Below are 23,186 nucleotides of genomic sequence, written 5' to 3'. Positions count from 1 at the left end.
ACAGCCCCGCTGTGCTCTAGGGAGGCAGCTCAGCATGAAGACATGAGGTCACTTCTTTGTCATTAAGTAGACTGTTTTCTACCCTGCCTGTCTGGAAGTTTCTAGCTGTGGGACCTTCTGTAGCTCACTTCTCTTCTCCAAGCCTCAATTACCTCATTTGTAAATGAAGACTCTAATAGCATCCGGCTTCTGAAGTTGAAAGGATTAAATGAAATAATGCATGCCAAGTACACTTAATGAATATTCATTATTATTATACTACAATGTATGTAAATTGTCAGTTTTTAATCTCTGAATGTATTTCTCCATAGATTATATGCCTTGCCAATTATCTCAAGAGAATGCTGTGTCTTTTTTTTTTTTTTTAAAGATTTTTTATTTATTTATTTGACAGACAGAGATCATAGGAGGCAGAGAAGCAGGCAGAGAGAGAGGAGGAAGCAGACTCCCCGCCGAGCAGAGAGCCCGATGCGGGGCTCGATCCCAGGACCCTGGGATCATGACCTGAGCCGAAGGCAGAGGCTTTAACCCACTGAGCCACCCAGGCGTCCCAAGAGAATGCTGTGTCTTATTCTTAAGATTTGAATGGGCTCCCCCCTCTGCCAGGCCATGCTCCTCTGCTTCTCTGGTATGCTTGCTCCTTTGCAAACCCTGTCCCCACACCATTTTTACTTCTGGGTTCCTCAACCTTTCTTACCCCTACATATCCTGCCATCCTGCCATCCCTCCCTTCCCATCAGAACCTCACTTCATAAATTAGTGAGAGCAAAGAAGCACTCACATGGAGACCAACTTTTCTCCTGGTCAGCACATTTATGAAACTACAGCCACTGTCCACACGCTCATCCTCCCACTTGTTAATGAGATGACACATCTTAGCCACTCTCAGGGGCCAACAACTTTCCCACGCCCTAGGTTCCAACCCTGCTGCCCAACTGCTCAAGGGATTCACGAGTATTCCCATGGCCTCTCTTCTGAATCATCAACATATGCTTTCCTCTTGAATCATTCCCAGCAACACTGAAACGTTACCTGGAACATCTCACCTTAAAAACAACCAACAAACGAACAGACGCTTTTCCTTTAATTCACAGATCTCTCCATTGCCACCTCTTTCCTTTGTCCTACCATGCTGTAAAACATCACAGGAGAATTTTATGCACTCTCTGTCTCCACTTACTCCCAATGCATTTGCTCTTGAACACACCCCCTCCGGCTTTCATCTCTACCACTCCACTGAAATAGCTCCTCGAGATCACCAACTACCTTCATGTTGTTGAAAGCATTTGTTTCATGATGGGCTAGCATTCCACACAGATGACCGCTCTCTTCTTTAAAACAAACAAACAAACAAACAAAAAACACCATGTATTTCCTGTGACACACACTCTCTTCTACCTGCCTGACTGTCCTACGCTCTGTCCTGTGCTGCCCCTCCCCTCTGTTGGACAGCTAATCATTGATGTGCCTGAGGATTAAGCTCTTCTCTGCCCACAGCCTTCCCTCGCTGCTCTCGTCAGTACTAGCACAGAAGTTCTGAGTGCTGGAGACTCCCCAGTTTAATGCTCAGTCCTGAGTGCTTGCCACTTACTGGATCTTCCCATCTGAATGTCTAATATAAATTGCCACTTTTATTTAAAATCTTGCTTTCTGCGCTATCACTGACCCCTCTCCAAAAATAACTAGTCCTTGGCTGGCTTTCATTCTCACAAAACACAATGACTGTTCGTGTAACTGTTCCAAATAAAAACCTAATCATCACCCTGATTTCTCTCTTCCCTTTTATTCACACCCTTGCACCAGTTGCCTCTGTCCACTCCAGCACAACATGTATCTAGAACTGGTCCACCTTTCTCCATCCCCTGCTGCCTTCCCAGGCCAAGCCAACCTCAGTTCTCACGTGGGCACTGCAACGCTGTAGTCTGCTTACAGCTTCCACCCGCCTCCGTATACAATTCCTACCCAGCTCCGACCTTCTTAAAAGGGAAACCAGAGAGCATTTGCCTTCAAAATGTCTTCCAATGGCTGTACACTTCAACTATGGAGAAAAAGAGCACCCCCTTATGCTTGTCAGGCTTCCCTTTTGTACCACGTTGCCCTGTTCCCTGTGCTCCCCTCACACTGGCTTCCCGGCAACTCTACTCGCTTAAAGAGAGCACCTTCTTCTCCCTGTGTCTGGAAGGCTCTCCCTATAGATCTTTGCTTAGGAAGATGCTTCTGTCTCTCAGGTCTTTGATCAGAGAGTGCACCTCTGATACGTAATCTAAAACTGCAGTTCATCTTACCTCTGTGAGCCTCTACCACATTGCTGCTTTCTCCCATTCTTCACTGCCCTTATCATGATTTGATACAACCTTTTAAAATATGTATGCACTTGGTTATTATCTGTCTCCCCTTGCTACACCATGAGCCCCATGGCAGTAGTCACCTGCCTGTACTGTCTCCATATCCCCAGCACTTTTGAAAATACCTAGTGTGCCGTCTGATTTAAAACATATTGATTTCTTGGGGCACCTGGCTGGCCCAGTGGGTTAAAGCCTCTGCCTTCAGAGGAGCAGAGAGCTCAGCAGGGAGACTGCTTCCCTTCCTCTCTCTCTGTCTGCCTCTCTGCCTACTTGTGATCTCTCTCTGTCAAATAAATAAATAAAATCTTTAAAAAATAATAAAATAAAAAAATAAAACATATTGATTTCTTGAATGAATGAATGATTTTGAGTCTAACTTTATGACTGTAGATGGGCCTCTAGATACATAGTAAACGGAAGTGGCCCAGAGAGCCTCAACCTCTCCTCTGCACCCCTAGAAATATTTCAGAATCAACTCCCCCATCTCCACACGACCAACACGTCTGCACTCCAACCGCACTCCCTCCATCTGACAGGTTTCCTTGGACAAGTTTTTTTTTGTTTTTTTTTTAAGATTTTATTTATTTATTTGACAGAGAGAGAGATCACAAGTAGGCAGAGAGGCAGGCAGAGAGAGAGGAGGAAGCAGGCTCCCCGCCCAGCAGAGAGCCTGATGCGGGGCTCGATCCCAGGACCCTGGGATCATGACCCAAGCTGAAGGCAGAGGCTTAACCCACTAAGCCACCCAGGCGCCCCCCTTGGACAAGTTTTTAAACCCAACCAAGCCTCTGTTTTCTCAACAGTAAATGAGATAATACCTACTTGGAAAAAATACTGCAAAAGTTAATGAAATACAGAATATGAAGTGACCAGGTCTGGCACATAATAGGCTCTCAATAAATGACAGTTCCTTCTTTCCTCATCGCGGTTGATTTCAGCTTGCCATCTGAAAAGGGGGTTGTTAAAAAACAAGTCTAATTAAACAAATTTACACCAATGTGTGAATGACTCTTAGCCCTTCAGCCATCCCAGAGGAAGCTTATTAACCTAAATGTATTACTAATTGGTAGAATTTCTGTTGGTTTAACAGAGTGCAGGGAAAATTTTTTAAAAGTTCAGACAGAGAAGGGAATAGACCTCCGGGTGTGGATGCTGGGCCAAAGGGAAGGAAGACACCGATGGGCCAACGGGGTCACCTCACATTAATTGCTCCTGCTCTTCTTGTTGTTGGGGTTATTTTTGTCCTTCTTTGTCCATATCTGACCCCGCTATCTTCTGACCCACTCAGGTTTTTTTGTTTGTTCGTATTTTATTTCTAGTATATTTTTTCATCCTCTCTTCAGAAGGGTGTTTTCCACAAATACCCAGGTCCAGAGACCTAGTGGCTGTTTGTGGGCAGAATCTCCATAAACCCTGGGCACCTCAGGGAACAGTGTGAGAGCACAGAGCTTATCGACAGGTAATTGGATTCACAGGTGCACTTTCATCGGTGCTTGTCCGTACTTAACTATCTATGCCGCTTATCTGTCACCCAGTTAGCCAACCATCTCAAATTTCAATACAAGACAAGCTCTTTTTGGCCTGGAAGCTATGAAAAATGCATTTGAAAGAACTGGTTTTTGATGGCAATTGTCATTAACAACTTTATTTTCAAACACATTTCACACTGCATTTCATGCCAGGAAGGGTCTCTTATCTTCTGAACTCTCAGTCTGCCGGGAGGAGCGGGGATGGTGACAGCTTCCTTTGAACACAGGTAGGGAGAGAGCCCCCAGTGAATGGCAATGGCAAATTCGGGGGGAGAACGCAAAAAGCATCTGTGTCTGCTTTTGCAGACACGTCCAAAAGCCATGTGATCTGTCCTCTTCCCTTTCTGTTTGTGCCAAGATTACTTCAGACAGCAGAAAAGCCTGGTTTAGATAAAGCATGGCCAGAGCACAGCCCAAAATGGCCTCGGCTGTTTTCATGATCAACTGTCCACTTGTCTGTTAAGAGGGTATTTCTCTTAACTTACCTCTTACTGCATTATTTCCACATACTTTCTCTTTTTCAGTCCTGGTTTTTAGGAGTCTTAGTAATAGATTAAAAAAAAATATATATATATATATATATATATATGTAGCCATAAGGAAGGTGGTATTTGTGTTACTTTTTCTCTGGTAAGAGGTAAGGTGAAACGAGATTCGCTTGTATAAACACACACAAAGAGGACTTCTCTGAATACTTTTAGTGACTGTGAATAGCCTTGACTAGAATTCTCCACTCTTGAAGACAGAGCTCCTGAAAGAGAGGAAGGTAAACAGAAGAGCAAAGCAGAGAAAAAAGAGTAATAGGGCTGCAAGTCTCCAAATAGCCATGCATTCAGCATCAGATTCCTCCTAACATTTTGTAACTTAAGATAAAAAGTTTTCGTGTTCCTCTTTTGTGTCTGTCTTATGAACAGAAAATTACTTTTTAAAGTTCTATGACCCATCAAGAGAATGAAAAGACAAGCCACCGACTAGCAGAAACATTTGCAAAAGACATGTCTGATAATGGGTTGCTTTCCAAAATATAGAGAACTCTTAAAACTCAACAATAAAGGGCACCTGGGTGGCTTAGTTGGTTTAGTGCCTGCTTTTGGTTCAGGTCGTGATCCCAGTGTTCTGGGATCGAGTCCCACATCGGGCTCCTTGCTTGGTGAGGAGCCTGCTTCTCTCTCAGCCTGCTGCTCCCCTGTTTGTGGGCTCTCTTTCTCTCTCTGACAAGTAAATAAATAAATCTTAAACAAACACACAAACACAAAACTCAACAATAATAAATGAACAACCCAATGTAAAAAAATGGGCAAGAGATCAGACACCTCACCAAAGAGATGGCAATTAAGACTCTGAGAAGATGCTCACCACCGCTGCTCATTAGGGCAATGAGACAACACTGCACACCTCTCAGAATGGCTAAAATCCAGAACACTGACAGCAGCACATGCTAACGAGGATGTGGAACAACCGGAACCATTACTCATTGCTGGTGGAAATGCAAAATGATACAGCCGCTCTGGAAGACGCTTTGGCAGTCTCTTACAAAACTAGGCTTACTCTTACTAAATGATTCAGTAATCACACTCCCTGGGATTTACCCAAAAGAGCTAAAAAATTATGTTCACACAAAAACCTGCCCACAAATATTTACAGCAGCTTTATTCATAACTGCCAAAACTGGGAGGCAATCGAATGTTCTTCAGTAGGTGAATGGGTAAATAAACTGGTATATCCACAAAATGGAATATTATTCAGTGCTACAAAGAAGTGAGCTATGAAGCCTCAGCTGAACGGGCTGTGTGGTATACAGTTTCAACTATAAAATATTCAGGGAAAGGAAAAATATGGAGGCAGTAAAAAGACCAGTGGTGCTAGGGGCAGTAAGGGATGAATAGGTAGAACACAAAGGATTTTTAGGACAATGAAATGATTCTCTATGATACTATAATAGTGGATACATGTCAATATGCATTTGTTAAAACTCATGGAATGTACAACACACAGAGTGAACCTTAGTATAAACTCTGAACTGGGGTTGATAATGATGTTGAATGATAATGATAATGATGTTGAATCAATGTTGATTCACTGAAATGGACTACACTAATGCATCACCTTCATGGTACAGGAGGCTAGATGTGGGAAAGGAGGGAGAATGTAGAAACTCTCTGTACCTGACATTCAAATTTTCTGTGAACCTAAAGCTGTTCTAAAATGAAAATCTATAAATTGACAAAAAAAGTTCCAGGAACAAGAAAAGAAAATCATCTTACTCTTTGCCCATAAAAAGAAAAAGTAACTTTTTTCTATTGTTTCCTAGTTTTGTCTTCATGCCATGTACAAATGGCAAATTTTGGATGTCACATCTTGGCTGGGAAAATTGTTTTGCCCCAAGGAAAGCCTAGAACATTTGGCTACTTGTTATTTAGCAATCATAGAGTGCTCAGTGAATTTCCTAACAAATGAGCAAGTAGGCAGGTGGCAGTGGGCAGGAAACCAGATTTCAGTGGATGACCATGTGCTGGACAGTGGGCCAGACATCAGACCGACTAGGTCTCATTGTCCCCATAAAGCAACCCTCTGAAGAGGACCCTTCTTTGAAAGAGAGAAAGATAGAGACACAGGGAGCTTAAATAACTTTTCTGACAGCACAGTGAGGAGCTGGGGTAATTGACATTAAAAACCCAGATTACTCCAACTTTAAAACTCACCTCCTTTCATCAGAAGGTTTTAGTTAGGATATTATTTGCTCCGGTATTAGAAGAATCAGGTCAAGCTATGCCCGTTCCTGCTTAACCTAAGTATAATTTGGCATTTGTGGAGGCGCCAAATTAGCCCCAAGTGATTATCGTGAACGAACTCAAATGGAAATTTGATTTAAAAATAATAGCGGCTCGAAATACTGGGTACTTGCTGCATGCTAAATGCCTCAGATGGAGGAAGTCATTTAATCCTCACGGAGATAGATAACATGACTCAGTTTGGCAGGTAAGGAAACTGAAGCAAAGAAAGGATAACTTACTGAAGGCCATCTACCTAGTAAGGGCCAGAAATAATACAGTAAAGTTCAATGACACCGGGTGGGCTGTTATTATGAACAAATGAATAAATAAATATTACTGAGTCAGTAAATGAATGATGGAAAAGCAAGACAGCACAGAAAAAGCACAAGCCTGGAAGTTTCCAAAATAGGTACCCTGTGCAGATAGCATTTGAGAAAGGCCCCTGAGCTCCTTTATTGACTGACTCATTTCCTCGGGAGAAGCAAAAAGATCAGAGACCTAAAACCCCAAGACCGTTCCTCTAAACTGGTGTCCATTGTTGGCTGCCGTCCACAGCTTTACACCTCAGACCTGGCAACACCCTCTAAGTCTGCCTAGGAAAAACCTCCCTGATGTACAATTAGAGTTCACAAACCATACTTTTCTCATGGCTTTCTCATAAGTGGTCTGAATCCCTGCATTTTAGGCCACTGCCTGTCTACATCTGTTAATATTAACTGTATATTGATAACACATCTTTAATATTAACTATAATATTAACTGTGTATTACTGATCCAGCTGTCAGCCCAGAGAACATATCTGTAGATATGTTCTACAATAGAGAAATTAAAATATTCTCCATTAACATTTATAGCAGCTCGATGACACCAGAGATGACAGGGTGTATGTAACCTCTGGTTTGCAATAGCAGAATAGAACATGGATCAAATCACTTTTTCTCCCCGATCTGCATTATTTCCGTATGGATGTGTTGCATTTATACTGGCTCGTGCACTGCTCCTCCTCTCTGTTCATCAATCGAGCCTGTGTAATGATTTTCATCAATTGCCCATAAGGTTATGTCACATCTGGTGTTCCTTCCAATTACTATTGGGAGCAAACCTGAACTATGCCAGCTTCTCTGAGTTTTTAAACTTGCCCAAATGGTAAGTATGTGATTCATAATTTCATCTCAACATATTCATAAAGCTGTGCTGGGCTGTATCTTCTAAATAAATGGATCACCCCCACCTTGACACATAAACCTTGGACCAGAAGAGCGCATGAAGTACCTGTTGGTGCTTTAATTGGATTAACCAGCTCACAGCGTGAGCATTTCCCTGCACTTGCACATTCTGTTCTGGAGTGTTGGTTCACCAGGATCCCTTCTGCAATTCTCACTTTCTCATCAGACCCTTTATTTGTGCTCTTCCCTCAAAGAATACCAGAATCTAAAATCATAATGCCCAATTACAGACAACCCCAGGAGGTTCTGGCTCGGAGATGGAACCCAGAGAACCCAGAGAGATTTCCAAGAAGATTCATTTGTGAAACATAACCTATGGAAAGCAGAAGGCAGAGGTGACTATCCTCTAATGATTTCTGCCTCTCTACTCTTTCCTTTATATTGTACATGTGTCTTACCTTTCTAAGGACAAGAAGTGTACATGGGTGTTATCTCCTAAGTGAAAAATGGAAATATGTTTTAATTTGAAACTACAAGGGAATGCATCTCTTTACACACAATCCTGATATTCAGCAGTATTGGTGAAAGAAAATGCAGAGAAAGCATAACGAAATTCAATAGTTTTGACGCCATAGGATATATTTAAAATATGTCTGTGTGAGGCAAGGTCTCTTTAAGTTCAGAATCAAATTTTTTTCACCTGCAATTTTTTTTTTTATAACTGAGCTACAGTCATAGACACAGATAATGAAGGCTTAATTTTGCTCACTGACTCGTATATCCCAGTATCATAAACCTGTCTCACTACATGTACATGAAAGCAATTGGGCAAATCACAGCAATTACACTTGGCATTAAAAAAAAAAAAAAAAAAGATTCACACAAAATACAAGAGAACATTTCAAAAGCGTAAGGTTAATATACCTCGCTATCACCCAATGAACAGAGGTCCAAACTCCAAACAACAAACTGGCGTTTAAATGCTCATTTAGCAGACAATGGAAGGCAGTGATTCCACACCCTTGGAAGAAACCAGATAGAAATGATTTTCAGTCAAAGGGGAATAATCTACATTCAGAAGCCCACAGGTGATGAGGCACTCTCCAGCACAGCTCCATCACGGGCGGATGAGAACTGCTATTTTCGGCCACATTAATGCAGCTGTGTAAGTTTGCAGGTGAATCAGTCCTGCTTCATCAGACACATCAACAGCCAGAATCGGAACTGCCATTTTCCCTCTACTTAGACATATTTTCTTAATTGCCATCTTTAAATAGACACTGTTCCTCCTGCCTCTCTAAAACCATCCATCATAACTGGTAATAGGGCCAGAAATGACCACCGTAGTCACTTTCTCTTGACCCTCTCTCCTGACTCCTTCTCCTCACCATGCAACCTCCCCCACACAACAGCTGCTTCTCTGCTTTCCTCCCTTCGGAGTTTTAAACACTTCCAACTTAGGCTGTCAAATTGGCGTAGGCACCGGAAAGCCCTGTAAGAACCTTGTGACAATGGAGACCTTTATTGCCATTTTAGGAGTTTTCTTTTTTGTCCTTTCCTACAAAATGTGGCCATTAAATAGCAATTGTTTTGTCTTTCCAAGTGTACATCCTGTCTGCCCTCTTCATTTTGCTTTCTTGCTTCTGCCACCTCTTGGTCTTCAGTACCCTCTTACTCTCCATTCAAGGAGAAGCAGGCATGCCCTGAGTCCTTCCCACCGTGCTTACCTCTCCTGTGGAGACTTTACAGCATGCCACTGTCTCAATGAGTGACCATGAACCTGGTGGTCCTGTTGAACCACAGCCTTAAAGCAAGGCTTTAAGTAGCTGGAGAATCCCCAGTCACATGCCCTAACTCTACAACCCTTCGTCTCATCAAAAGGCAATTAAGCATCTAATTGCATGTTCATTCTCAACCTCTTTCTTTGCTTCTATTGGGGGGAAAATATGCTACTTAAAGTTCCAGGGGGAAAAAAAAAAGGGGGAAGAGGAGTTCAAACCAACATTCTTTAAAGATAGAAGCCCAACCTTCAAACCACAACTGAGAGAGACCAAGTGTATGGTGAAATTAATGTTGTAATTTCTGTTTGACATCTTTATCCCCACCAAAGGAGAGATGCTCTCTCTTTGTGGACAATTATTCAGCCCATATATGCCATGAATAGGCTTCAGACAATATTTGTTAGCCCCCGAAATGGTATGCAAATCATGTTCACGTACATACATACAAACACAAAACCATATATATAAAACCATGTATCATAACAATATATATTTAAATATTTAAGGGTAATTCCATAAAAGTACTTAAGAAGAACTACACTTTGGAGAAGGGTCTAATCAGAAAAGGATAAATGCAAAAATGTCCATTTGTCCCAGCACAATCAACAATTCAGAACAAACGAAAAAAAGAGTTGGTAACTCTTAACCTACTGGTAACCTGCTTCTAAATATTTTTTTTTAAGTAAGGCTTATGAGGTTTAGTGAATTGTTATTTTACAATTGTAAGGCATTAATTCCCAGCTCATAGTTCTATTTTTCTGAGAAGTTTTCTGATGTTGGATTATATTCTGCTCAATAAGGAATCGGCTTTCTTCATAAATGGACAAAGAAAGAGAACATATTAAGAGTCATGGAAGATAGACCCAAAATGATGTTAGGGTCCTTGGGATTCCACTTTAACCTTTTCCTGCTAGAGAAGATACACTTAAGAAAAATTCCTAAATCCGATTTGAAACCCTAAATCCAATCTGAATTCTTAGTGAACTCTTAAATCCAACTTGAAAGCGAACCATAACCTTTTGTATTAGTCTCCCAAGGCTGTTAAAAGAAAGAACCATAAACTGGGGGGCTTAGAACAAGTTGATCAACTCACAGTTCTGAAAACGAGAGGTCCAGAACTCGTTCTGGCAGGGCCCTGCTCCCTCCTACACAGCTCAGAGAGGCTTTTTCTTAAACTCTTGCAGCTTCCGCCGCCCCATTCCTTCTCTGGGTTGTGGCACCAAACCTCCAGTGTCTTCCTCCATCTTCATACAGCTGACTTCCCTCTGTGTCTGTGTCTCCACATGGCGTTCCCCATGTGTCTGTGTCCAAATCTCTCTCTTTTTATGAGGGCATCAGTCATTCTGGAGGAGGGTGCAGCCTAGTGGACTCATCTCAACTTGCTTACATCTACAAAGACCCTATTTCCAAATTAGGTCACATGTACAGGTAACAGTGCTTCAGACTTCAACATATTGTGAGGGGCACTCAGTTCAATCCATAACACCTTATTAGCTTGAAATTTTCCCAGTGCAACGACATGAATACTGAACAGGCAAATCTGGAGCTGGAAGTGGGCTGCAGGGACTTTTGTAATGACAAGAAGAGGTCAATTAGCCATTTCAGGCAGAGTCACCTGGATGGCAGCCCTTGGAAATGGGGCAACCAAGGGGTCACCACCTTTCCAGAGCCAGGGCCTCCACTCTGCAGGATCATAAAATCAATTCAATCAGCTCAACAAAGGTGATCAAGCTGTGAAGGATTGATTCACGCCCACCTAACTGACAGAAGACTGATTTATAAACTAGCATGACAGCATATTCATTACCAGTGAAGAATCTCCCTGGCTGGAGAAATGGGGAATTCGTGCACACTGGTTGTGTCCTTCCCCTGGACGAATATACTGGGGAGAAAATCACAGAGGACGAGACTACTGGTTAAGGGTTGGGTTAGTATAAAACAAAGTAGTAATATCCCTAAAAAATATACTTGAGTTGGGGCGCCTGGGTGGCTCAGTGGGTTAAGCCTCTGCCTTCGGCTCAGGTCATGATCTCAGGGTCCTGGGATCGATCCCCGCATTGGGCTCTCTGCTCAGCAGGGAGCCTGCTTTCTCCTCTCTCTCTGCCTGCCTCTCTGCCTACTTGTGATCGCTCTCTGTCAAATAAATAAATAAAATCTTTAAAAATATATATATATACTTGAGTTACAAAGTATCAAAAGTTGTCATTCTCCATTTCAGGAATGTTCTAATTCACTAAGGAGTGGAGTACTGCGTACACAAGAAGTTCTCAAGAATGACCACTGGACTGGGGTTGCTAGGAGGTAGGGGAGCAGGGATAGGGTGGCTGGGTTATGGACCTTGGGGAGGGTATGTGCTATGGTGAGTGCTGTGAAATGTGTAAGACTGATGATTCACAGACCTGTCCCCCTGGGGCAAGTAATACATTATATGTTAATTAAAAAAAAAAAAAAACCTGTGGAAGATCGTAGACTGATTTGCTATAGATAAAAATCCATTGTATTTAAATAACCCGTATAAAATAGATTATCTATACATTTCTTATTAGTGAATCTATTCTCAAACTGCTGTGCCTTTTATCCATCAATGAAAAAGACTGGCCATAATAAAAACTATGCCTTATGTAGGGGAGCGTGGGTGGCTCAATGGGTTAAAGCCTCTGCCTTCCACTCAGGTCATGATCTCAGGGTCCTGGGATCAAGCCCCTTATTAGGCTCTCTGCTCAGCAGGGAGCCTGCTTCCCTTCCTCTCTCTCTGCCTGCCTCTCTGCCTACTTGTGATCTCTGTCTGTTAAATAAATAAATAAAATCTTAAAAAAAAAAAAAAACAAAAAAAAACTATGCCTTATGTAGTTAAAAAAAAAAAAAAAAAAAAAAAAAAAGAATGCCCAAAAGACTGAGACCAATGATCTAGAGCCACAGTCAATTTCTCCCTAGACAGTACCAGGAATGTGGTGACAGGTTCTTATTCTGTGTTTACTTTTTCTAAATTCCAAGCAGCACTTTCTATTTGCATTTGTTTGCATTATAGCTGAATGTTTATAAATCTCTCTTCCCAGAAAGATTATAAACAACCCCCTCCCCCCACAAGACACCACGTGTTATTCTCATTGGTCAATCCCCAGGTCCTAGAAGAGACCCAGAAACACAGAGAATATTTTTTGTCATCTTGCCTTTCATGGCCACATGCAACCCAAATGTAATACATCAACATTCAAGTGAATCATTGTCCCCTCACACCACTTCCTTCTTTGATGGGGACACCACTTAGATATGACCATACCGATCCTTAGAAAATCCAAAACATTATCTTTCCTCTGTCTTCTTTTCTTATCAAAAATCAGGTGGCTTTTGACCTGCACTGTTTATATACAAATGTCCTTCCTCTGGTTCCATCTTCTCTGCCCTCTTTGTTTGGGAAGTGGAAGGTTGAAGGAATTTATTCTCTACAATTGCGTCTTAACATGCTCACATACAAGTCTATATTCTGGTTCCTGAACCAGTAGTAAGTGGTGTATTTCAACATGCAAAACTGAGCAATGAGAACACTAGCCACCTATATATTTTAAGAGGGAACTTAGGCAGACATATCTAAAAGGCTTAACACCCATAGCTACAATGTCTAATCTGCAGATAAATATTATGTTGGCCTTTCCCAAAAAATGAAAAACACACAGAGGAAAACACTGTATAGAATCTCATCGGTGTTAGAAGAACTAAGGTCTGCTTGCTCAGCATTATCTATCAGGTTAGATTGAGTGTTCTGCAGAAAATTATTTGTACAGTACAAGCAGGCTTCAGTAGCCCCATGTGACTTCTGTCCCCTTAGGATTCTCTGAGAAATAACATATCAGTTTTGATACTGAAGCTCAAGATGTATATGATGTGTGCATATGAGATTTTAATGGCAATAATTAAGATGTTATAACTTTTAGAGGAACCTCTGGTGTTATTTCATCTGTTTGAGGATAAATTTAGCCTTGTTGGATTATGACAGTTCAAGTCAAGAATTTTATGAATATTACACTAAGCAGGAATCCTCTTTTCATCTTTTGGCCACCAATACATTATCTGCTAATATTTGTTCTCTATTAATACAGACATCAAAAGACAGATAGAGTCAACCACAGAGAGCTGAAAGCAAAAATGTGCATGACTTGAAATTTATTTAAGCCCTAGCTTAAAATCAGGAAAATCAGGAAAGAGTCAAGAAACTCTGGACCACAGTAAGGAATGGAGTAGTGCTTGGAGGTGTGTACTGGGGTGGGATGGGGGTAGGAAAGCACTGGGATGGCAAAAGGTAGAAGAGGGTTCCACAATATTTTAAGTATTTGATGACAACTGTGGAGCAAGCCATCATACAAACAAATAGAAAAGGAGCCGAAGACAATAAAGTCAATGGTTATGGAAGGAAGGTTCTTGAGATGGAGAGAGGGAGGAGTATGAAGTTTTAAAATAGAAACCATGGGGGGGCACCTGGGTGGCTCAGCTGTTAAACAGCTACCTTCAGCTCAGGTCATGATACCAGGGACCTGGGATCAAGCTCTGCATTGGGCTCCTTGCTGAACAGGGAGCCTGTTTCTCTCTCTGCCTGCAGCTCCCCCTGCTTGTGCTTGCTCTCTCTCTCCCTGACAAATAAGTACATAAAATCTTAAAAAAAATAATAAAATAAAATAGGAATTATGAAATCCTAGCACTGGAAGAGCCTTCCTGTGATCTTCCATATCCTTCATTTATGTATCTATCCATGATTACATGGACCAACCTTGCCGTTGATCTAACAAAGAATTATCACGAACTTAGAGTCCGTGTCTGTGCTAAACTCTAGGCACATGGAGGGGAATCATTATGGTCCAAGAGGGACTTACTGTCCCCTAGGACATCAAGAAACGCACGTGAACAAATGAGAGAAAGAAAAAGGTTAGGTCACAGATGATAATGGAAATATGTGCAGGGGACAGTGGGGGAGGAGGGCTCAGGAAAAACTTCCCAGAGGAAATGATACCTGACCTAAGACTTGAGGACAAGCTGGTATCTGACAGGCAGACAAGACACAGGGTGCACTCCAGGGCCAGGAACTCTGTGGGCCACACATGGGGTCTTCTTCATGCCAACACGTGCCTACCGCACTGCCTCTATGTGGGGCTGCTGTGATGCTCAAACTCCTCTGCCCGGCATTTTAAGCTGGAGCGCTTCAAGCACAGTGCAAAGCCACTGTCACTTCCCTGTATTTTGTCCTCAGGATTCTGTTGTTCTATAATATATTTCTGGTTCATCTCTTGTTTCTTCACTTAATTGATTGCACCTTGGTCACCTGACCCTACTAATTTATGTACGTGATGAGAGAAGGAACCTTGTCTGTCACGTTCATGCCTGTGTTTTCATGCCTGGAATATTCTGGCTAAAGGAGAGGTCTCTAGGAATGCTTACTGAATGACTAAACAAATATTTATTAACAGCCTGCTAGGAGTCAGGCACTGGGAAGACAGTCCCTGCCCTGAGGTACTAACAGTCAAGACGAGCAACGTGGGTCAGGAGCAAATAAAATGCGTCTTTATTTTAAATACTAATAAACTCGACGAAGAAAATAAAAGGAATAAGATAGGATTAAGAGAATGGGCTGGAGATGGAGACTACAAAGTTGCACAGAGTAGTTAAGGAAGCAGCTCTGGAAGAAAGTATGTATGTATGTACGTATGTACGTCTCGCTGACACTCGTCCTGCATAAACGGTGCAGATTCTGCTTACAGGTAATTTATGGCATCACAGCAGAACCACCTGTCTACTGGCAACGCTGGAGACAGAGCTAACAGTTGTGATAATGGACCGATAACTATATTATATAAGACTCTTCAAGTATTATTAACATAATTTTATTTCTGATTGCATAAAACACAATCACGATCTCCTATATTAAATTTATTTTCAGGCAGCAGACTTTATAAAATTCATTTTTGCATTATGCAAGGACTACATGAATGCATTCCCACTGCAAAAGATTCAGGCACCTGAGAAGTACACAGAGCAAAAGAGGGAAGTTAGAGGTTGGACTCACTCATCACATGACCTTCCTGTGACTGGGCCTGAGGAAGCTGCCTAACTGTGAAGAAACTCTGAAGGGGTGACTCAGGCACCAGGAGGCAGAAGAAGTAGAGTCAAATATATGGTTAATTTGTGGCAGGAAGGGCGTCCTAAAGAATTTATTCAAAGACGTTATCAACCACATACGAACAGAGAAAAATGTTGCTGAGAGATTTTTCTGCAATACACTATTCTGTGAACAGGAAACGGGTCTCTGGAGGAAACCAGGGGCATGAGGTGCTTAGCCTCCCAAACACCACATTTTCCTCAAGAGAAAATTCACAGAGCTATCCACTTGCGTTTTCCCATGGGGAAGGTATTTTCATCAACTTCATAGACTTGCAAAACCTGCTTGTCTTGTCAGAAAAAAAGAGATCTTGCAAAGTTATGATCAGAATCTTTGAATGGCCTCGGGAAATCAGGTGGGACACAGGTCTGGGCCCCACTCGGTGTGTGACATTTCCTCTCAGCAGAAGATCACAGGAGAGGGAGCCGAGAGCGGTGATTCCCGAGGAAGGCTGCAGCTGGAGCCTGTAGGCTCTCAATGCTGAGCACCGGGCCCCAAGGACACATTCCTGACTTCCTCCCTAAGGTGCCTCACTTGACCCTCCCATATGCTATGCACTTGACTGCAGTGGCTGCTTTTCTTAATTCTCCACCAGGCTCGAATTAGAGTTGCTAGAGCTCTATAATAAGTTTGTGCAAGCTGCTAATGAAATGCTTCTCTTCCACCCAACCCATATTAATTCCATGTGAAATGAAGGCAAGGCTACAGAGGGCTGCTCATACAGTCTCCTGGGCTGACCCACCACACTGCTTCTGTTGACACTGATTGCTTAATCTGAAATCCTCCCCCCCATGGAACTTCCCTCCTCCCTCTCACCCTCTGAATAAAATATGGATCAGATGCTACAAAATTGCTATTCTTAGGAGCAACAGATGCAAATATGGTTGCTTTTTCAATTATTTGGGAACCGATCCGATAGTTCCAAGACAGAAGCTAATTAAAATCTAATTGAAATAAAATCATTTCCAATTCTGTTTCCCTTCGCCGACTGCCTGAGTAGAGGGTTTCTGGCTTTGTGGACAGAGCTTCCTTTGTCCCATCACCTCCTTCTGCTTTGTAAATAGCCATTCGTGATTCCATCACGAGCATCTTAGCTGCTGGGAGGAGGCACGGGCAGGGACAAGGGTGTCTCCGAGAAGACGAGAGAAGCTGTTTACAATGAAAATGGTCAGCTAACAGAAGGAATAAGGATGGAAAAGGAAGGGAAATTAGAATAGCGGTCAAAGTGGTAGCCAGACCATTTAAGACACACGGGGGAGTCACAGGGTCTGGTGGAAAATTGGTGAGCTAGTGGCCTTGGGACAATACTCAGTGTGCACGTGCTGGCTGCCCCTGGGGTCTCCTGCAGATATATGGAGTAGCTACTGACATTCAGAGATCAGGACATTGTTCTTAAACATTCCAATTTCTGGTCTCCCTTGTGATACTGAAAGAATCCAGCAACCCTATGTCCTCTTTCCAGCGTGGCAGCAGTGGCCTGGGGCTGAGTGGAAGGCACGAGTTCCCAAAGTGTCCCCCTCTCACTGGGCTCACTTTACTCACTCTCATTAATGGCACCACAGCAGAATTCAAGCTGGACATTTTTGCTAGTAAGTGGAAAGCCCTTCACAGTCCAGAGATATGCATTTATGTTTGGTATCTTCTGGGGATGGGAGCTTTTGGGACAGGGGTCCTAAACCTCATTTCCCTAATCTATAAGAAAGATGCGATAAAATCTCGATCGCGCAGTTGCTCTAAAGTACAAATCTCCCTTTAAATGCTCAGGAAATTGTAAAATGGTATTCATATTTGTTTCCATAACTTTATCTCCTCTTTTCATAATAAACTATGAGAATTCTTTTTGAGGAAGACAGAAAATCTAAAGAACATGGTAGGGCTGGAGAAGGCTGATTGCAGAGGTGTTGATGAGGGCAAGGGGAGATGGAGTACAGCCAGTAGCAGAAGGGAAAGACGGAAGGGGGAAGGGTAGACAGAGGCCCAGTGCAGAAGAGCGCGGGGCCTAGGTGGAGCGAGGTGTTAGGGCCTCCAGAGTGAGCCCACCAATGGGCCCTCAGTCCTCACTGGCTGTGCAAGCTCCAGCCACATTCTCCCATCTCCCTACCTTTGATTCTTCCTCTTTAAAGAGGGGGAAATAATACCTATTCCATAGGCTGTTTGAAAATGGGGGGAGAAAAATGCCTATAAATTACCTGGCACGAGTAAGGGCTTCGTAAGACTTAGCCATTAAATTAGCCATTAATGAAGCCTGTGCGTAATTATCCCAAACTTCACACTGGGTTAGGGCAAAAGCACTCGTTTTTTTCCTCTGAGCCAAAATGCTCCATTTTTCTCCCTTGCTAAATATAATGCAGAAGTTTAGAATTCACTTACTTAGCACCCACTGACCCCCTGACCCTCCCCAAATGGCACCAATTATTCCCTTCCTAAAGAGAATGGTAGGGGAAGGTCTTGTCCACTAGGAGAACAAAAAGGACTTCCAGGTCCTGGGAGTGTACGTAAAATTGTAAACTCAAAGGATCTGACAAGGACGAAGGACAGGGCTGGCTAGATAGACCATTATTAACATGGCCCGGCCCTCTAGGGTTTCAAATGAGGATAATGATTTCTTCATCAGTGTCCACTGAAAACATTGAAAAATTCCCCAGCCTGCCAGCCGGGGAGAGGGGATTAAGTCCATTGGGAAAGGGTGTTCCTCAAAAACACAATATACCTTAAGACAAGGAGGAGCAATCAACATGAACAATTTATAAGTCTTTGTTTTATAAAACAAGCCTCAACACAGAACAAGACAGTGTCTTGGTTAGACCCAGGTCAAACTTTCTGCACCCTATAGAAAGAGAATAACATTCAAAATTATGTCCCAAGGGGAAAGTGGAAGGGAACAGTGTGTCTATCATGCAGGTGGACTCAGGAGCCGTGGAAATGGGGTGAACCACAAGAATGAACGAACTAGCACTAGCACGTTCCTATTCAGAGGTCGGCTTCCCTTCCCTCTACCAGGGCCCCTCAGATGCAGTGTGTTTCTCTGTAACCCTATTTGCCACTTTTCCCCTCTTTCAACTCTCTCCAGGATTCCAGTGTAGTCACCCAGAACTCCCATGAGGGCCTGCTGCTGACTCTCTCCCCAGTGATTTATTCCCCACTATTAATCCTTGCAAGAGGTCTTGGAGGATCACGCTAATGAAATGATGTCTGTACGAGCAGGCACTTCGTGAAGCTGCCGCTGCATTACTCAGCAGTTCTGACCACAGCTTTCCTGCTTCCCGGCAATATTCACAGTAGCTTAGGGGCTCAACCAACTTGGTTGAGGACCAAGGAACTGCAACCATTTGCCTCTGCGCTATTATTAGCCCTAGGGTTTAGGAAGGCAGCAGCCCCTTCAGCCCTGAGGGGGAAACCCTGCTGATCCCAGAATTTGCGAAAGACTTCTTCAGCGATTTAATGTTTGCTTGTCAGAGTTTTCCTACCTCTGGGCACTGTCTCCAACTCCCGGCCTTATAAACAGAAACAATCCTTTCCACCAAACCCATTCAAGGGTTCATGTCGATCTGGCCACCGGTGTCCATCTGCATGCATGGCCAAGACCCCCCGGGAAAAGTCAAACATGCTTAAAGCTCAACACTCTCGTTTGATATGTAAGACTTATAAGCACCCTAAAATGTCAGCTGATGCCAAGACCTTGAGGGTTACAAAAGTTCTATTATCTGTTTAAGGTCATCGCCTAAGGTGCTGGCTTCCAGATATACAGAACCCCTAACTACCCATGCTTGGGCAGTTCTTGGCTTTTAAAAATTTGTTAATCAATCCCTCTAAGACATTACATTTGTTTGCAGAAATAAGTTGCTAAGGACCAAACCTACTCTTCTATGCTCTTGACACTGTAAAATGTGTTTCATAATCAGAGGGAGGTATCAAACTCACCTGGGAATCTTTTTTCCAAAATAAACAGCTCCTACCATCAAGCTCCGGATGCAACAGAACTATTACAGGGTAGTTCGGAAAAACTGCTACGCATGTAATAAACAGAAAGAGGACTTCTCTTTCAGATCGGCATTGTTTGGAATGCATGTGTGTATATGTATGCATGTAAAACACATGTATTCTTGCCGCTCAGAACACAGCTGGGGTCCAGCCTTTAAGAGGTTGTCATCTACTGGTGGAACAGAACAGTAAGCAGAGAAATGACAATATAGCATCCTAAGTGATGAACACCACAAGGAGATATGCACAGGGTGCTAAAGGAGAAGAGAGAGTAAACTATGGTGATTAGAAGATTTTCCTGGTGCACTTGTGTCTGCACTGGGTCTCACATAAGGGGTGAGCCAAGATTAAGGAAGAATCCCTCTAAACAGGTGAGTCAGTATTTGTGATCACACAGGTTCAGGAAAAGGGGGCATGGCCCATTTGAAGAGAGTAGAGAGTTGACTGGCAAGGAGGCAATGAGGAATGACTTTGGAAAGGCCACCACATGCAGGAGCTGGATTTGCATTACGGAAACAATGGGAAAGGGAGTGGTGTAAATGCATTCAAGTTTTAAGAAGATCCCTACAAAAAGAGAAGATCAGAAATATGTGAGATAAGACCAACTTAGGAATTTCCATAATGAATCCAGATGAGCAATATGATGACTTAAGAGTCTAGAGTCTAGATCAGGTACTGACAAATGCTTTCTGTAAAGGACTGGATAGTACATATTTTAAGCTTTGTGGGACTCTGTATGTAGCACAACTCTGCTGTTGTAGATGGAAAGGACCCATAGATAATAAATAATATAATCAAGAAAGGTTTTGTCCCTTTGAAGCTGTATTTAAAAAACTCTGTGATGAGTCAGATTTGGTCTGTGGGGCAAAGTTTGCCACCCTTGGCCTGGGCCAAGGGAATGATCCCTTCTGGGTCACTATGTACTACAACCTTCCAGGTGGATCGATAAAGTTGATTAGTTGCTACCCACAATAAAAGATATGTAAGAAAGAGACAGGAAGTAAAAAGGAAATTTTTTTTAACATTTAATTAATTTATTTATTTTAATAAACATATAATGTATTTTTATCTCCAGGGGTACAGGTCTGTGAATCGCCAGGTTTACACATTTCACAGCACTCATCATAGCCCATACCCTCCCCAATGTCCATTTCCCCACCACCCTCTCCCGTCCCCCCTCCCCCCGCAACCCTCAGTCTGTTTCTTGAGATTGAGTCTTTTATGGTTTGTCTCCCTCCCAATCCCATCTTCTTTCATTTTTTCTTTTCCTACCTTCCCCCAACCCCCCTGCATTGCATCACCACTTCCTCATATCAAAGAGATCATATGATAGTTGTCTTTCTCCGATTGACTTATTTCACTAAGCATGATACCCTCTAGTTCCATCCACGTCATCGCAAATGGCAAGATTTCATTTCTTTTGATGGCTGCATAGTATTCCATTGTGTATATATACCACATCTTCTTTATCCATTCATCTGTTGATGGACATCTAGTTTCTTTCCATAGTTTGGCTATTGTGGACATTGCTGCTATAAACATTCGGGTGCACGTGCCCCTTAGAAGCACCACGTTTGTATCTTTAGGATACATACCCAGTAGTGCAATTGCTGGTTCATAGGTTAGCTCTATTTTCAGTGTTATGAGGAACCTCCACACTGTTTTCCAGAGTGGTTGCACCAGCTTGCATTCCCACCAACAGTGTAGGAGGGTTCCCCTCTCTCCGCATCCTCGCCAGCATCTGTCATTTCTTGACTTGCTAATTTTAGTCATTCTGACTGGTGTGAGGTGGTATCTCATTGTGGTTTTGATTTGTATTTCCCTGATGCCGAGTGATGGGGAGCACTTTTTCATGTGTCTGTCGGCCATCTGGATGTCTTCTTTGCAGAAATGTCTGTTCATGTCCTCTGCCCATGGAAATTTTTTTTTTTTTTAAGTATATTATAGTTTGGGAAAGAAATTAAAAAGACTTATCCCTGTATAGATGATAAACACTTCCACACAACTTCTCTAATTTCTTTGCTAGTGATAAAGGACCAAGGCGTGAGCTAGAGCTCTACAAAAATCATTGTTGAGAAACCACAAAGTAGGTCATTGTAACTTGAATCTAAAATCATTACTTGGCATGATTCCTGGTGGTTTTCTTTGAGTTGTCAGTACTTCACACTCATGCTAAATTCATTTGTAATTTTTTTTCCCTCCTAATAAAGTGAGCCTTTGAGTTTCTGCAAGTAGAATAGCCTTTCACTGTCACTTAACATGTACCTGGGCCACAGCAGTTATTTGTAACTGATGAAGGCAAACTCTTTTTTAACAACAGCTTAAGAAAAACATATTTAGGAAAGAAAATATGAAGCAAAACATCACATTTCAAAATCAAATACCTTTTAAAAATGTGTAGAACGCTATATAGGGCAGTGTCACTGCACTGAAGACTGGCCTGCCAACAGACTTGGGTAAGGGTTACCTTGCAGGCCCCCAAATGCTCTCTGGGTCCTCAGGGGAGGTATATAATATCAGTGTTCCCTAGTGGGGCCCTACGTTTCCTCTCTAGGTCCTGACTCCCAGATCACTGTCTATTTACACCTAAATGAACCTTTTGGAAGCTTCTTATATTCTATTCCATATAGACTCCACCATGTCATTAATAGACAAATTGAAAGCCCCCCTCCTCCTCCCCTGCTCTCCTTCCCCGCTTCACTCTCTCTCCCTCTTCCTCTCTGCCTTACTATTTTTTCAGACCTAGTCATGAATTTAGGTTCATATACCCTACTCCTTGCTCAGTCTTCCAGGTGATGAGGAGTTTTTTCACATGATTAGCTGGAGACTGCATGGGGGACTGGGTGAGCCAAGCTATTTGGCTCAATATGGACACTTAAATTTAACCTCTCCTATATCATGCTCTAGAATGCCGAGAGCAATAGCTTTGCCATCATCATGCCTCCATAGTATCATGGAAATTAAAAGTTAATTAAAGGAAAGGGCAGACACATTTCCATTAAGCATCATAACACTTAAGGGCAAATTCATTTATAGTATTTTTCAGAGCTACTGTGGATCTGTTTTTTCTTTCCAGGGTTTCAGTGAGCCCCCTGGAAATTGTGTCTAAGAGCCCAAGATTTACAGTCAAGGGTTCCAATGTCTTGAGGAACTAAGATGTGACCACACAAAAAGTAACCAGCTGCAAAAGACAAACAGCCTATGGATGGTTCTCCAACACTTTCTTGTTTCAGCCTGGAAACACTAATATTAAAATGATCCCTGAGGTCAAATGAGTTGGCAGTGAGGAAATAAAGTCAAAAGAGTTTAGAAAAAAATTTACTTTAGATGGATACTATGAAATATTTTCACTTCCCATTCATAAATACCTGCTTGTTCATAGACATTAGGAAGAAAAAATAATTTTTTAAAAATTTCTCAAATAATCAAGAAATAGGACAAATCTAAGAGATGACTTTATATCAC

Source organism: Martes martes (assembly GCF_963455335.1).
Source record: "Martes martes genome assembly, chromosome: 10".
Lineage (NCBI taxonomy): Eukaryota > Metazoa > Chordata > Mammalia > Carnivora > Mustelidae > Martes > Martes martes.
This window is presented reverse-complemented; position numbering follows the sequence as displayed.